General features: G+C 39.1%; 1 long non-coding RNA gene across 1 annotated transcript; it reads left to right on the plus strand.

Annotated features, from left to right (window-relative positions):
• Positions 1-8,866: 8,866 nt before the first annotated feature.
• Positions 8,867-13,168, plus strand: LOC119729787. Its single transcript, XR_005271274.1, has 3 exons — positions 8,867-11,648; positions 11,863-12,010; positions 12,200-13,168. It is a non-coding gene; the product is annotated as an uncharacterized LOC119729787 (long non-coding RNA).
• Positions 13,169-18,160: the final 4,992 nt, after the last annotated feature.

Consider the following 18,160-nt stretch of genomic DNA (forward strand, 5'->3'; position numbering starts at 1 on the left):
AAACAAAAAGCGCCACGGCAAAAGAACAAGCGCCACGGCAAAACAAAAAGCGCCGCGGCAAGCGCAAAAGCGCCACGGCAAGCACAAAAGCGCCACGGCAAGCGCAAAAGCGCCACGGCGAAAGCAAAAGCGCCACGGCGAAGGCAAAAGTGCCACGGGTTTATTGGGAAGGGGCGTAATCATACATGCCGCTACTACATCAAAAAATAAAATGGGAAGGAGAATGGCCGCCACCAGGAATTCTTATTAAGCACAGAATTTAATTCTTTGAGAAGTGATTTTATGGCTGAGAAAATAGCAAGGCCAAGGAAAACCGGTCAGGAAATAAATCGTCGATATTAATTTGTTGTAGGATAATTATTATTCCAAGAGAGTTGCTGCCGTGAATCAGAGTTTATCAAGGAGTGGGACTCGCTATCGGCACCATCAGGGCCGTTCCTCATTTCTTTACATTTCTTGGGATGCAAACAATTACGAGGACGGGAGGCTCTGTGAGCTGATGCATTTTTTTGAAGAGTTTTTTTCCTTCCGACTAGCATGCAGAGAAGAGTTCCGTTAATTTGAGACTTAGTTCACCCATGGGCGTCGCGAGGGGGGCAAGGGGGCGCTCCCCCCCCCCCCCTGGAATAGCACACAAAAAAGGAAGGGGAAAAAACTGAGAGAAAAAAAGAAAAGAAAAAGAGGCGCGAAGTCATAGTGGTGTAAATTGAATGAGTGGGGGGGGGGGGGGGGGCAAAATGTCCCTGCCCCCGTCTAAAACTGAGAAATCGAGAATTTGTTCAGAAATACAAGAATTTTTGGGGAAAAATATGTTTTGCCCCCTTTAGAAAAAATTCTGGCGACGCCCATGAGTTCACCGGTGTGTATACCAGTGTAGGCACACAATTGAGCTGCCCAGAGTTTGGATATAGAATAAGAAAGAAAGAAATTAACTCAGAACCTAGAACTCATTGGCCCACCCACCCCCGGCTCAAGAAACCAACAAGCCGAACAAGACCTCATGATGCTTAGCGATAGCGATGATGAGTTGCCCTGTGGACAGTCTTCCACATCATCGCAGAATCAGCCTGCAGGGCAGAAAGAGGGCTTGTTTCCGGCATCAAAATAGTTCCGTATTCACTCGAAACAAAGCAAACGGCTCTTTTCAGAGCCACCAAATTTTCATAGAAGAGCTTAGAACTGTGCATCTCAACGATAACACTTCTCCTTTGTTTAGTGTCTCTCCCTTACCCCCCCCCTTTTTTAAGTTAATTTCTTTCTTTCTTATTCTATATCCAAAGTCTTCGCCTGTGTTACGTTCCTTACATGAAATCCACGACCTAACCTCCTCTGTCGAAAGCGTTGCAACTGTCTAATAGAACGATCCATTTCTCGATTTGTGAGTTATCTTCAACTCAGTCGTGTTTATTGGGAAGGGGCGTAATCATACATGCCGCCACTACATCTAAAATTCAATGGAAAGGAGTATGGCCGCCACCATGAATTGAGAAGTGATTTTATGGCTGAGAAAATAGCAAGGAAAACCGGTCAGTGCAAGCAACGTTCAGCGAAGAGTTTTGAAATTCCCGCTCTCTGGGAATTTCTAACCTAATGGGCCCGCGGGCGAGTTACGTGTTGACAAGCCTTACCCACCCACTGCCGCAGCCCTGCAGGAGAGCCTTAATCGACTTCCTATAGATGTGTATGATATACTGAAAAAAAAAAAAAAATTAACTCATACACTCTGGGCAGCTCACTTTCGTGCCTACACTGGTATACACACCTGTGAAAAAAGGCTCAAATTAACGGAACTCTTCTCTGCATGTTAGTCGGAAGGGGAAAAAAATCAGCTCACAGAGCCTCCCGTCCTTGTAATTGTTTGCATCCCACGAAATGTAAAGAAATGAGGAACGGCCCTGATGGTGCCGATAGCGAGTCCCACTCCTTGATAAACTCTGATTCACGGCAGCAACTCTCTTGGAATAATAATTATCCTACAACAAATTAATATCGACGATTTATTTCCTGACCGGTTTTCCTTGGCCTTGCTATTTTCTCAGCCATAAAATCACTTCTCAAAGAATTAAATTCTGTGCTTAATAAGAATTCCTGGTGGCGGCCATTCTCCTTCCCATTTTATTTTTTGATGTAGTAGCGGCATGTATGATTACGCCCCTTCCCAATAAACCCGTGGCACTTTTGCCTTCGCCGTGGCGCTTTTGCTTTCGCCGTGGCGCTTTTGCGCTTGCCGTGGCGCTTTTGCGCTTGCCGCGGCGCTTTTTGTTTTGCCGTGGCGCTTTTTCTTTTGCCGTGGCGCTTTTTGTTTTGCCGTGGCGCTTTTTCTTTTGCCGCGGCGCTTTTTGTTTTGCCGTGGCGCTTTTTCTTTTGCCGTGGCGCTTTTGCGCTTGCCGTGGCGCTTTTGCTTTTGCCGTGACAGTTGTGGGCCACCGTAGTCAACAGACTCTGGTAGGTGCGGTGGGTGTGGCAGGCAACTCGCAGTGTATTCCCACCAAAACAAAATTGCCTCAAACTTCACAAGCCAAACTTGAGACATGTATGTTCGAGTGGGACGTCCAACTGGAAGCCAGCAACGCGAAACTGGTACATCTTACCATGGAGTCTTCATGTGCGCGAAAATAATGTCGAATTTGGACGCTTGGAGCCGGACAAGTCGACCAGAAATCCGGCCTCACACACCGGGCCACTGCAACGTTTCGACGCACACGCCGCTATGTTGCGGCGTCGTCAGCGTCACCAATAATAAAAACTGACTGAACTTTGCTGTAGGCCTACAGAACTCATTGAACTGAACTGGGCTGCATTTTTGTGAACTCATAATTTTGTCGAATGATCTGAATGACGGTTTTTGGAAAATACAAGTCAAGCTTTTGGATTGCGTCGGGTGGTAAGTCCAACTGTATATGGAATTAGCGAGGTGAGTTAAAATTATCTTTTCCTGATCCTGCGTATTTTTACACAGAACCAAAACGAGGAAAAAGACCCTTGCATCTAAATATTCCAAGTACTTGATATTTTCCCTTTATTTTTAACCTGACCTCTATTTGCCGTAAAGTCAAGCGAGAAAATTCTCTTTGGTCCTTAAATCGTACTTTTTGGATAATAATGTGTACTAATGTTATCAACATTAAGCATGGTGTAGTGTTGTTGTTCATGTGCTTTTTGTACATGGGGTTGTTTTTTGCATTGTTAAATATAGTACCATAAAATCTGTCATTTCCCCTTTAAATTGTGCTTCTTTTTAGTATGCTCATAAATGCATGTGTCCATTTTGCCAACAAAATGCCGTCCATTTTGTTTCTCCTACACGAGTTTGTCTTTTGCATTGCTGAATAATCATGTACGTTGAAATACCGTTTCTGTAGGCGAAAGCCCTTTTGATTTAGAGTAATTTGCATACGAATACATGCCAACGATGCCAACTTGTTTACTCAAAAGCATTATACGTGTGTAATACCGTGCCACTTTTTTTAACACGGCATATTTCCCCGCTTTTCTCACACACGGTTTCAAAAGAATTTGCATACGACAGCGTAGTGGAGTCGTGCACGCGAAGGCCGCAGCTGGCCGGCGCAGTGGTATGGGCGTGGTCATAAACTCGGGTGATTCTTATTGGTCGAAAAGTTGAAAGGCCGCGCGCGCGTGGTATTCGGCCAGGTGCACTGTATGTTCTTGCTAAACTTTCAAAGACATTCCAACGAGCTAGGGGCTTAAAAGGGATTTACTCAAAAGTTGGAGTAAACAGGTTTAGATCTTCATTAAAAAATGAGGGTTCCTTGGAATTTACTTTGCCTTTTCCGTTATAATTGTATTAAAATGACTGGTTTAAATACTAAGCTATGAGAACAATAGCTTCTAGCTTTTATTTAATAAATTAACGGCATTCCAATGGACCAACATACATTTTATGGACATTACATCAACGGATTTCAAAGTTATTTTTCGAATTGCTCAAAATAATGACCTTTACACCATTAACTTTAGGGTAACTGGTATACATTATAAATTCTACGAAGTGCAAGATTTGTTTGAATTTGATTCTATAAATTCCGATAATTACAAATACAAAACTTTCTAAAAATATATTTCTCAAGTCGAGCAAAAAGGAATAAAAATAGCGGCTAATGAGTAATCTTAGCTTGATACATGAACGGTAATTAATAAAAATTAATCTGTAAAAATTGGTATTGAGATAAAGTGCATTCCAGGGATTAAAAATTAAAATTATCAATATACAAATCCGGGTTTTCTATGAAATTTGGTTTTGAAATCAGTGGGCAGGGATACCAGAGCTCTTGAAGGGCACATGGGTTGATGAGGATCTTTTATCGCGAGAAGACATCTTAGGAGTATAGGTTGTCGCCAAGTTTATCTTGTAGGTATGATATCGTCTTCCTGAGATAATGTTTAATCACAGGTTGATGACATCTTTTAGGTGAGATGTCATCTTCCCGAGAAAGAAAATATTTCTCGTGTCGATGATATCTTTTAGGTGAGATATCGTCTTCCCGAGATAAAAGTATTTTTCGAGTTGATGATATCTTGTAGGCAAGATGTCGTCTTCTCGAGAAAGAAAATATTTCTCGTGTTGATGATATCTTGTAGGTTAGATATCGTCTTCCCGAGATAATGTTTCATCATGGGTTGGTGATATCTTCTAGAGATGTTGTCTTTCAGAGAAAGAATTTTTTCTCGGGTTGACAATATCTTTCAGGTGAGATGTTACCTTCCCGAGAAAGTAAAATATTTCTCGGGGTGATGATGTCTTGTAGGCAAGACGTCGTCTTCTTGAGAAAGAAAATATTTCTCGGTTGACGATATCTTGTAGGTATGATATCGTCTTCTCGAGATAATTGTTCACGGGTTGATGATATCTAGATATTTATTTGCATGGGTGCTACTATTGAGAAAAAACTCGCCCTTGATGGGTGCTACTATTGAGAAACACGACACCCTTGATGGGTGCTACTATTGAGAAAGAACTCACCCTTGATGGGTGCTACTATTGAGAAAGAATTCACCCTTGATGGGTGCTACTATTGAGAAAGAACTCACCCTTGATGGGTGCTACTATTGAGAAAGAACTCACCCTTGATGGGTGCTACTATTGAGAAACACGACACCCTTGATGGGTGCTACTATTGAGAAACACGACACCCTTGATGGGTGTAGGCAAGATGCATGTCGTCTTCTTGAGAAAGAAAATATTTCTCGGGTTGACGATATCTTGTAGGTGCGATATCGTCTTCTCGAGATAATTTTTCACGGGTTGATGATATCTTGATATTCATTTGCATATATCAAATCAGTTCATTATGTGATTGAAACAGATAACAGACGGCTATACCTTCGGAGATAAAAAAAAAGATCCGATAAACTCATGGCTACTATGAAGCTCTGTAAAATATAATTATTGTAAAAATTTACAAACACAGCTTTTTCAATAACACTTAGAAATGGAAAATAAAAATGGGAAGTTTTAAATATTAAATTGAAATGAGAAAACCCGATAAAGTTTTCATTATTAAAGGGGAAATCAATGAAAAACATTTAATGAAAAATTCATATATGTTGCAAAATAAAATATAGCAATTTCAAAGGGTACTGCCAAACGCAAGGTAAAAACAGTTTGTGGAAAAGGGGGAATAAAAATAATACAAATTCTGTTCAGCTCTTGTATCCTGACAATGCCTAGTGCATTGACAAACATAACACCATTTGTAGAAAAAGAATACTTTACTTTAAAAATGTTCAATTTATGTGAATAATATAAATCGACTTTAATATCTAATCAATGGCATTGCTTTCAGCTTTGCTGCATTACAATCACATTATTTTCATATAAAGACAAAGCCTTGGAGAATTAATGGTGTAAAGTTGTCCATTATGCATTCCTTAAAAGCCTTTCATGAAATATTCTTGTAAATTGTTATATTTTGGGTAGTGTCCATTGGAATACCGCCACATAGAGGTCAATGTACTATTGAGAAAGACGACACCCTTCCCTTGATGGGTCCATTTTTATTAAGAAACACGAAGCCCTTGATGGGTGCTACTATGAGGACGACACCCTTGATGGGTGCTACTATGAGGACGACACCCTTGATGGGTGCTACTATGAGGACGACACCCTTGATGGGTGCTACTATGAGGACGACACCCTTGATGGGTGCTACTATTGAGAAACACGACACCCTTGATGGGTGCTTTATAATGTTTTTGCCAAAAAAATAATTCAACAAAATTATAATGTATAAAGTTTATGTAAAAGAAAGAACTCACCCTTGATGGGTGCTACTATTGAGGACGACACCCTTGATGGGTGGTACTATTGAGAAGGACGACACCCTTGATGGGTGCTACTATTGAGAAGGACGACACCCTTGATGGGTGGTACTATTGAGAAGGACGACACCCTTGAAGGGTGCTACTATTGAGAAGAACGACACCCTTGATGGGTGGTACTATTGAGAAGGACGACGCCCTTGATGGGTGCTTTATAATGTTTTTGGCAAAAAAAAATTAAACACAAAATTATAATGTATAATGTTTTTGTAAAAGAAAGAACTCACCCTTGATGGGTGCTACTATTGAGGACGACACCCTTGATGGGTGCTACTATTGATAAGGACGACGCCCTTGATGGGTGGTACTATTGAGAAGGACGACGCCCTTGATGGGTGCTTTATAATGTTTTTTGTTAACAAAATAATTCAACAAAATTATAATGTATAAACTTGTAAAAGAAAGAACTCACCCTTGATGGGTGCTACTTTTAAGAAGGACGACACCCTTGATTGGTGCTACTTCTGAGAAAGATGACACCCTTGATGGGTGCTACTATTGAGAAGGACGACACCCTTGATGGGTACTATTGAGAAACACGACACCCTTGATGGGTGCTACTATTGAGAAACACGACACCCTTGATGGGTGATTCATAATTTTTTTCGCCAACAAAATAATTCAACAAAATTATAATGTAAAAACTTGTAAAAGAAAGAACTCACCCTTGATGGGTGCTACTTTTAAGAAGGACGACACCCTTGATGGGTGCTACTATTGAGAACTACGACACCCTTGATGGGTGCTACTATTGAGAAACACGACACCCTTGATGGGTGATTCATAATTTTTTTCGCCAACAAAATAATTCAACAAAATTATAATGTATAAACTTGTAAACCAGAAAATGATTTTTTTGTAATGATTATTTTGTAAGGAAGACAAAGATGGTTAAATTAACTTAAATTTTCCAAGGAACCTCTCCTCACGATACTTAAGGCACAATTTTACCAAGCATCAGGCGGGAAAGAAATGAAAATTCCGCCGCTTGGGGTTTTCTTTTTCTCTGAATACAAACGTTTCCCGGTGCATAAAATAACTTGAAGGAAATGAATGTTAACGCATCACGACCTACGCGGGCAGGAAATTAAAACAAGAAGTTAAACGGTGGGAAACTACCAAATAAATACTTGAAATCATCGTGCGAAGTAGAAGAAACGCAAAGGAACGAAAGTTACACCCCTGAAAAAAAATACTCGAATCGGCAAAAAACACGAAATTATTAAAATGTCACGGTGTTATCGATAGCATCAAATTGTGTTACCTCTCGTTGCATTCTTGAGTTAAAAATTAGTAAAGGATAGGTTTGGGAAACCATTATTTGGTGGTAATTATTTCATTAATAGCCCCTCCCTCCCCCCCCCCCCCAATGAAAATGTCTGGGCACGGGAATCTCGTTATTGTGTGTAATCATTTTTCCCGAATGTTAGCAATCAACGTGTAGTTAAAATGTGAAACGTGAAACCGAAAAACACGCTGTTAACGAAAATTATTATTTAAATTGTAAAATGTCGGGTTATCGCCCTCTTTTATTGTTCGACAACCACTGCACGTACGGAAAGCAAAAATATAATGCGGTTACAGACCAGCGCGAAATGACAGCAATGGAGGAGACGCAACATCACCAGTCTGAACAGAAACGGAAAGAAATGAAATGAAATTTTAGAGATTGTTTGCAAAATATTCTAAGGACATGTGTACAAATCTTTCTTTGCAGAAATATAAATTCCACTGTTTGCCACACCCAACCCATTTTATGTGAGTGCAACGAATCTGGGGAATGTTTTTTTGCCATTTTTTTTTGAAGTTTCTTTAATCGACTAAAGTCTCTATTTTCAACTCAACTCAACTCAACTCGTATTCTTCCCTGTAAACTCGACTTGGATTCGTTGTGTAAAATAAATAAGGCCATGTATTGAACTTTAACTTAAAACTGAACTAGTATTATAGTCTGCCCTGTAACTTGACTGAGATTCATTGTGCAGAACAATTTAATAAGGCCATGTATTGAACCAGCAATTGAGATGTTAAAAAATCTTTTGCAAAAAATCCAGGGTCCATGGATACACATTCTTACTTTAGACAGTTTTAATTACCACGTCTACATTTTATTGTATTGAGAGTACAAACAATTTACACGGTACGAGTTTCTGTTTGGGTTCGAATGCGAACAAAGTTCGTGTTTGAGCTCGAGTGCGAACATATCTAGAGGAGTTCGCGTTCGTGTTCGGGGCCGAGTGAGAGTACGAACAAATTTACACGGTACGAGTTCGTGTTTGAGTTCGAATGCGAACAAAGTTCGTGTTTGAGCTCGAGTGCGAACAAAGCTACGAATTCGAATACAAGTACGAAAAAATACGGACGACTACGAGTTTGTGTTTGGCGCTGAGTGAGAGTACGAACAAAGTTACACGGTACGAGTTCGCATTTGAGTTCGAATGCGAACAAAGTTCGTGTTTGAGCTCGAGTGCGAACAAGGTTAACGATCGAGTTCGAGTACGAGTTCGTGTTTGGCGATGAACAAATTTACACGGTAAGAGTTCTCATTTGAGCTCAAATGCGAACAAACTTAGGTGTTTGAGCTTGAGTGCGAACAAAGTTCCAAGGGTACAAGTTGGAGTTTGAGTGCAAAAATGTACACGAATGCGACTTTTGAAGGATTTTTTGGGAAATGTGTTGGGGCCATGTGTAGCAGTAATTTTATTTCGCCGTTTTGCGTATTTCATTTCTAAATCTGTTTATTGACTTGCTGACATTGGTTATTTTTCCATTTGTGACAATGTGTTAAATATTTTAGGGCCATGTGAATAAATCAAACTTTAAAATCTCGTCGTTCTTCATTGATACTCATTGTGAAAAAAATGTTCTAGGGTCATGTGTATACAAAAATTTCTCATCGCCGTTTTGTACTTCTGCCAAACCCATTTTTCCTTTGTGTTTTCTTCTATTTGTAACAAATTAAATGTTACAGAACTCTAGGGCCATGTGAACAAATCCTACAAAATCTTTTGCGAAAATCTCGGGTCCATGGATACACATTCTTACTTTTTGCAGTTTTCGTAACCATGTCTACATGTCTTGCATTGAGAACCATACCGTAAACCAATTTGGGGTCATGGCGTGCATCTTCACACTTTTCTTTGTTGTTTTGTAGGAAATTCCCTGATCGTGACATAATTGTAGACTTTGTAGGATTGCGAACAAACTTCGTGTTCGAGTGCGGACGAAGAAGTCGCGGAGTACGAAAAAAATACAGACGAGTTCGTGTTCGGGGCCGAGTGAGAGTAACGGTACGAGTTCGTATTTAAGTTCGAATGCGAACAAAGTTCGTGTTTGAGCTCGAGTGCGAACAAAGCTACGGGTTCGAGTACGAAAAAAAAATACGGACGACTACGAGTTCATGTTTGGCGCCGAGTGAGAGTGCGAGTTTACACGGTACGAGTTCGCATTTGAGTTCGAATGCGAAGAAAGTTCGTGTTTGAGCTCGAGTGCAAACAAAGTTACACGAGAGCGAGTAACAGTTCGAGTACAAAAATGTACACAAGTACGAGTTTTGAAGTATTTTATTGGGAAACATGTTGGGGCCATGTGTAGCAGAAATCCTATTTCGTCATTTTGCGTATTTCATTTCCAAATTGTAACATCTGCACTTGACCTTCTGTTAAATCTTGCACACCCAATACCTTCTGCTTGTCAGTTATTGACTTGTTGACATTGGTTAACTTTCCGGTTGTGACAATGTGTTAAATATTCTAGGGCCATGTACAAATCAAACTTAGAAATTGCCGTCATATTTTACATTTTCGCGTCGTTCTTCATTGATACAAATTGTGAACAAAAATTTTCTAGGGTCACTTGTATAAACAACATGTCTCATCGCCGTTTTGTAAAAGATTCTGCCAAGCCCATTTTCCCCTTGTGTTTTCTTCTGTTATGTAATAGATTATGTTTCAGAATTCTAGGGCCATGTTAACAAATCTTACTTTGCCTTGAAAACAATTTGTTCCTTCATTTTGTCCCTTCATCCCGTCTTGAGTGAGCATCATTGTGTAAAATACTCACGAGCAATGTGATGAGTCTTCATATCTATTTTAAGGCTCAGCAAATCTTAAATGCTGAAGGTTTTTGCATACTCATTGAATATGGAATTCAACTGCTATAACTTCATTGTGATTCATTGAATGAATAACTCTATAGGGACATGTTAACAAATCTACCTTATTTGGTTGTTTAGCAGCAATTTCCTCAGCTGCAACGCCATGCCCATCCCTCTTTAGCGTCGAGATTGAAAAGGGCTGTGGCCATGTGTGTAGATCTTACCGATTATTTGAAACATGTAATAGTCGTGAAACATGTAATCACAGTAGTAATGGTGTACAATTATTCCACGACATGAAATAGTCTGTGATCCTTGTTGAAATATAATAAGTCCGATCTGCAAAGATCGGTAATGCCTATTGTGTTAGGGCCATGGTGACAATGCTGCTAATAATCAGGTGATGACACCTGTTTCGTCGGATAATCCCATAATGGCTTTGGAAAAGTATCTGAGTCACAGATTTAAACAAGTGGAGGTTTGATCGACGTTGCCTTTTTAATATCGATAAGTCCGATCAGCGCAGATCGGCAATGTGAATATTGTTTCCATTTGAACAGGTGCGCGTTGCTTTCGGCAAACTGGAAGTTAAGCTTTAAACTGTCCATGCAAGGAGACTTCCCGACCAGTGGGCCAACTGATTTAGAATAGCGCTAAACTAAGTTGTCCCTTTCTCTATGGTTGTACTCATTACGGTGGTCAGGTAAGGGCCACTGATTGCATTACCTTCATTGTAAGTATGAGACTGCGCAGTCAGTTAGGCCTAGTAATAGGTAGGGTTGACCTACAAACTAAGTTTTCCTTTTCTATGGTTGCATAATCTTTCATTCATTGGTCATGTAAGGACCACATGTTCTCTTGTTCCACTACAATATGGCGGTAGGTTGACCAAGAAATCGCTGTACCTTTGCCTTTTTTTTATGTATCTTTCATTCATTGGTCAGGTTAGGACCACATTTCCCCTCGTTTCACCACAATAATGGTCACTAATTATTTTGACCATTAAATCACTGCATATAACTTCACCTAGCTCCGCTAGGTATGTTTGTTTTCTCTTTTTGTAAGTCCATTTTTAGCCACTTGCAGTTAGGTTATGAGGACATGCAAGCCCGAGTGTTCCTGTCGGATGCTAAGGAACCGGAAGCAGGGAGGAGGAACATCGGATGACTGAGGACCCTGCTTGCTGGGCATCCCATTACTGCTTCCATGGGTAAAAAGTTAAAAACAAAAATGATACTTCCCTTTCGAAGATTTACTGATACCTAAAAACAAAATAAGATGAATCAACAAGAAAATTCATTTAAGTTGTTTGAAAAGAACACTCACTTAACACTTTTACAAATCAACAATAGAAAAACAACAGGCGCATAATTATCCCACACACATTTTCTTACATGCATGTGTTCCTTCTAATCTTCTGGCAGATATGAGGGTCTACAAGATGAGATGTCTTTCTGGACGGAGTTACGGTCGATTCCGAATCCCAAGGAACCGGAACCGGAAGCAGGGAGGAGGACCAACGGAAGGACTGACTGACCCTGCTTGCAGAGCATGTCTTCACAATTCCTTGAGGTAATTAAGAAAGGGGTATTTAAGAAAACGGTGTTCAGATGTATTTTTCTCTTTTTCTATTTTTGTCTTCGTCTTTGGTCAGGGGCAAATCCTTTTTATGACTATCTACTCAACATGCATCAATCCGATAGTTAATTTGTACTTCGATTGTAAAAAAATAAATAAATTTAATCTTTTTTATCTTTGCAGATTCCACTTGCTTCGTGTCGGCAGCAAAAATGTACTTGTATCAGCGAACTGCCATCTTGCACCGCCATAAATTATGTTACTGTAGGCACTGTTAATTATTTTTTTTGTATAATTTGTAGTTAAAGCTTTACTCTAATTGTATGTTTCCATGCCTGTACAGCGCATTGGGTCATTATTGACTGAATGCACTTTTACAAGAGTGGTTTATTATCATTATTATTTATGTATGAATCCACAGTAACGTTAAGCTCATTAAGTGTTAATGAAATCGGAACTGAGTCTTGAATACAGTGCTGGCCAGTTTTTACAATTAGTGCTTAAGAAGCAATCTTATACATTAAATGCCAACAAAAACGAAATGTATGTTTATTGGTTTAAGGCAGAAAATCTGCTCATAGTCTCATTTTAAAGTGAATTATTGTAAAAGTGAATTATTGTAAACATTAATATGGGGCCCACTCGTTGAGTAGGCCTGTGTAAAGAAAACAGGTTCTTCGTTAAATGTGCCTCTCTCGCCCCTTTAGCAGATATGTTTGCCAAACTAAACTGGGTTCCAGACCATTTCCTGCAAGGGTTAAGTCTAAAAAGGCTATTCTCGATTCCAAAATTCTGAATAAAATGATTCCTTATTATGACGAATCTTTTTACACCGCTACGTATAGATTCGTGAAACAAAACAATAAAGTAACATGGCACTGAAAGCTTCGCAGTGAGTGGTCAAATTATATGGAATAAATTAAATGAACAATTGATAGCCATGGATTTCCTAGGTACATTCAGCTAAGAACTGTACGTAAAGCCATCAGCCAGTGCATATTTCTGCCACTAACCACTAGTTCAATTTGAGCTGATCTACAAAGTTATAAAACTTGGTTGCCATGGAAATTTGGAGCCGTATCGGGAATTTCCCCGTGTTTTTTTTTCCTAAACCGGTTTTCGCGGGGTTTTCGCCCATCCCGTAATCAGCTATTCAAACCTTGTACTGGAATGTTTAAAGATATAGTCCATCATCTGTAATTTGTGCATTTTGTTCGTTTGAAGCAACAAAAGTGTTCAAAATCTAATGAAGGGTACTGAACAACTAACCTGATGAAGTTTCAGTTCAGCTTCAGCTGTATATTCCGAGAAAAACAGCATTCTAGGATCTCAATTTCAAATCAAAAGTGCTGAATCATGTTTTGAATTGTTTTGAATTGCAGCAATACGCGATGTCGCGCATTGATCCGACGAATTATAGCAGCCGCGCGCGCCTGTGCGTCGTGCCAATGCTTGCGCGCGCTGCTCCAAATAACAAAACGAACTACTAATTTAAATTTTCCTACGGTGCGTCTTAAGACGCACCGTTGGAAAGGCCTTCTTTCGTTGATTACTTCAAAATGATAGCTTGCCAGAAAGATTAATTTCACAGAGAGTTTAGTCCACTTACTATCTTGCAACCAAGTATGTTTTTCAACAATAATACTTTTTCGGATGGCTGCAAATGATGGACTATAGCTTTAAAATAACTTTTAATTATATAGCTTTATTTACGTAAATATCGCTTGTATCCAGTAGTCGTATGTTTCGCAAGTGAACTTGTTCTTGCATGCAGGGTCCCAACGGAAACTAGTTTTAAAACGTGTTGGCATACCCTGATAAAAAAAATGTAAAATAAATAAATAATAAATAAATAAACAGAAGATCGGAAATGCAATCGTATTTTTTTTCAATTTGTACGTTTTGTCAAACGAAATCCACAAAATGAAAAAAAATTCGTGTTCCGCCCGTCCAAATTAAGTTTTTGGCCTTCAAAATATAACTCTTCGTACATTTACACACTCGACATTGTTATTTTCTTCGTTTCATCATGTCATGATTTATTAATGCATATTTTGCAGATCAAACCTGAATAAAAACTGAAATGCATATGAATTATTTATTTGTGTCAGTATATCGAGTGTATGTGTTGATGAGTAGCGACCTGGAAACAAGGGCGGATCCTGAACACAATTTTTGGGGGGGGGGGGGAAGGGCACAACAATTATTGTGGTCACCAAATAGTGGGTCCAAAAAAGTTACGGCGTTTTTGGATTCTATTTGCTCTGTGGTGCGATCTCAATTTCCGACCAGTTTAACCATTGTTTTTAGGAAAAGATGGTTGTGTAGGCAGGTGCCTGCCTTTCTTGCGACGTCACTTAAAAAAAAAAATTGAGTTCGTTTTTTTTATTTGGGGGGGGGGGGGAGGAAAGGCTCCCTATGCCCCCTGGATCCGCCCTTACCTTGAAGAACCTTGTAAGTTAAATACATACCTCATTATACCAATATTTCTCGAGTTTTATCGCCTTGATTGGGAAAGATTCCCTTATCTGGCCACTACTCTTCACCCTGAGCGCAAACCCTGTTAGACTCTGAAAAGTGTTTTGTCAATAATTACTTCAATATATTCCCTGCTAAATTTGACCTTTTAGGACATATCACTTTCTGATGGCTGATAGGTCACTGAAGGGAAAGGCCAGAAAATGGGGATCTTTCCCTTGATTTTGTTTTATAGATTAGAAAAAAATAAATCAAATCCAAGACTATCCGGTACGTAAATTAATTTTTCCCAAACGAGATCCGACATTATCAAAAGAAGGCGCTCTCACTGCGTTATGCATATTAATGATGTCAAAGGATTATGTTATTTAACAAGAAACAATGGCGTTTAAATCACAAATGATGAGCAGCCTATTCGTGGACTGGTCTTTAGTCGTGACTTAAAATCAGGTGATCCGACTTCGAATCTCAGTTAGCGCTTTTTTCACTTGGCTTCTCATTATTTCTTTTAAATAACTAGTACTAAAGTGGGGAAGGAACGTTTCGTTTCTCTCAAGAAGCCTATCTTGGGTTTGATGCGGAGAACAAGTCATTAGATATGAATGTGATGGACTACTCAGAAGATGGGAAACGGATGTCGTTTGGGGGAAAAAAACATTGTATCTGGTCCGATCCAGCCGAACGTTGGTTTCTTTTCACTGTGGGTTCGCGTTTGAAGTTTTCAAATCAGCAATTTCAATGAATACAATTCAAAAATTGACATGCTTTAGATACAGAATTATTTTGTTGCTCTCAAGCACTGATCTTTATTTTATTGACTGGATAGCGCTTCTCGGCATGGGATGAAGTTATAGCTCGAATATAGGCCACGTAAAAGTATAATGCAAAAATACAAAATAGAATTAAAAATTTGAAGAAATATTCACATGAGTTAAATAACACTGTGGGCCAAAATTAATTTAAAAACCTGTTTGAAGATCCAAAATCACTTGTAATCCTGTGTTTTTTATATACGGATCCTTGCATTGTGGGGCTTTTTTTGCGGAGCTTCAAAATGGCCGCCACGTGTGTGTGCGATGGCGTCACGGTCTTGTGTACACGCAAAGGTGGAAACGCTATGTATAATAGAGATCAGTGCTCTCAAGCCACTTCCCAATGAACAATTTTAATATACCTGCAGAAAAGAATCCTTCAGCATCGATTTAAAATAATTCAAGAAGCAAAAGCAAGGGACTTATCTCCAAATTAATATCAATGGTACTTCAGTATGAATCAAACCAGGCGCGGATCCAGAGGGGGGGGGGGGGGGGGTCAAACCCCCCAGCTCTGTCAATTTTTTTTCCATACAAATTCCTAAAAAATCAGTTGACCCCCCCCCCCTGTTGTGACGCCCCCCAAAAATTATAATGGTATAATGTCTGCCTGTTCAAAATACGGTACACCATTCTGTAATCTAGTGTAAATAATCGTCAAATTTGAACAGCGCCCCCTATTGAAATATGGTACCAGCCCCGCCCCCCAGTTTTTTCTCCGAGTGTCCGGAGAAAAAAAACCCTGTGTACATTTTCAGAATTTTTGGCTGATGAAACCTCCCCCCTGCAAAAATTCCTGGATCCGCCCCTGCAAATATCGACCGATGACCGAAAAAAACCCAAATCGTCAGTGCAGTGTCAAGTTCAATCTTTGAAAAAAAGAGTAGATTCTTCCGTTACTTTTCGTGCCACTCGTGAGGATTCTTTTAGTCATTTTAAATTGGTAGTTTCCCGACTGTTGCAACACGCAAAATCCTCACTACAAGGCTCTACTAATCAGGACGAGGACGCCCTCTCACGGATGTGTAGAAGAAATATCTAAGGCATCATTTCGGTTCCGGATCAATCCCAAGAGTTTGGTCGGCGGAAGTCATTGTTCTCTCCAAAGCAGCTGATGGCTCTTCAATAAATCAGTTCGGTATTCCAATCTGGTGGACAACAATTCGACGATATTTGGGGATAAACACGGCAGATAAAGGCACACAAGGCTATGAGGACGTGGTATTAAACAGAGTCTGCATCCTGTGTAATTTTCGTGCAATCGAAAAGATATGGAAACTTTCGGTTGCACAAATGTTTGGACACGCAAGACATTTAAAACCACTTAGCAGTCCAAACTTTTTTGGGGGCAAAATATTACTTCAGAACACGACGATTACTTCAATTTTTAATTTTTTTTAACGTAAAAAAGGTATTCACTTTTGAATGAGACATCGAAAAAAAAAGAAATCTCATGTGTACTTCATATGGAATATTCACTCTACAAATTTCAAATTATTTGCGATATGAGAATAATTCTGGCAACCCCAAAATAAAAGTGTATTTTTAGAGGGTTGAAAACATCCAAATAGGGAAAAAATATTTTGAAGAGCTGAGGTACAGCAACCAAGTTCCCTCAAAACGATTACCAATTCATATAGACCCTATTTCGCAGGTTAACAACCATATGCCAAGAATATTATATACATACATTAAGCTGTAATAAACTGTTAGCAGTTAGCAAATAAATTATAATTAATTAATCATCAATGCATGAGAAAACAGCATATTTATGAGGCATTGTATCAGCATCGAAAAAAGAAAGAAATCTCATGTGTACTTTATTTAGAATATTTACCGTCCAATTTTAAATTATTTGCGGTATGAAAATAATTCAGGCAACCCCAAATAAAAGTGTATTTTCAGAGAGTTGAAAACATCTAAATATGAAAAAAAAAGTATTTTGAAGAACTGAGGTAGACAACTTTAAAGACTGAGGTCATTAAAAAAAGTACCAAGTTCCCTCAAAACGATTTGCAATTCATATACATACAATATTATATACATATATTTAGCTGTAATAAACTGTTAGCAAATAAATTATAGTTAATTAATCATTAATGCATGAGATAAAAGCATATTTTATGAGGCATTGTTGCAGGTTTGGAAAGTTTGCGCCCACATTATCGGACACAAAGATGTTGTGCAAGGCCATGAATATCGTGCACATTCTGGGTCGACACTATGGGAGAATCAAACTCTTTGTCAAAATAAAAAAAAAAAAAAAATCAGCAGCATAAATGTGTTTTTTTTTAAATTTCTTTCATATCCATGGGCTTTCATATCCTAGATTTTGATAGTGCTACAGGCTCAACTTCATTAAAAATTTGGACCTGCAATTTAAGATGAGGTTTGTTGTTTACTCGCCCTGTATAGCATGCGGTTAATTCTAAAACCTGATCATGCGGGTAATTCTAATGCTTCATTGGTGCAGAGAATCATACAAATATATACAACCTCATTAAGTCAAACGACTGAATAGTGGCGATAGAACACTTATTATTCGACTTTGTTACCCCTGCTCAGGTGTGAATAATATTAACCGCACCAATGAGCATCGGTCGTGCGCTCGTTTCTGCAGGGAAACTCAATATGGAGCCGGTTTACATCGCGGATTAATATTGCATGCATTCATAAAATTATTCTGATTAATTTCAACTGAATAATGTTAATAAATATTCATCATCGGTTCGAAAAACGTCTGCACAATGAACAAAGAACATGTTGGATATCAGCATCGACCGCCCTACTTGTTCACGCGGATGACTTCCTGAAATCCCCCGCTCAAAAAAAAAAACCATTCTGACGACAACAA

Source organism: Patiria miniata, unplaced genomic scaffold (genome assembly GCF_015706575.1).
Source record: "Patiria miniata isolate m_02_andy unplaced genomic scaffold, ASM1570657v1 HiC_scaffold_21, whole genome shotgun sequence".
Classification (NCBI taxonomy): domain Eukaryota; kingdom Metazoa; phylum Echinodermata; class Asteroidea; order Valvatida; family Asterinidae; genus Patiria; species Patiria miniata.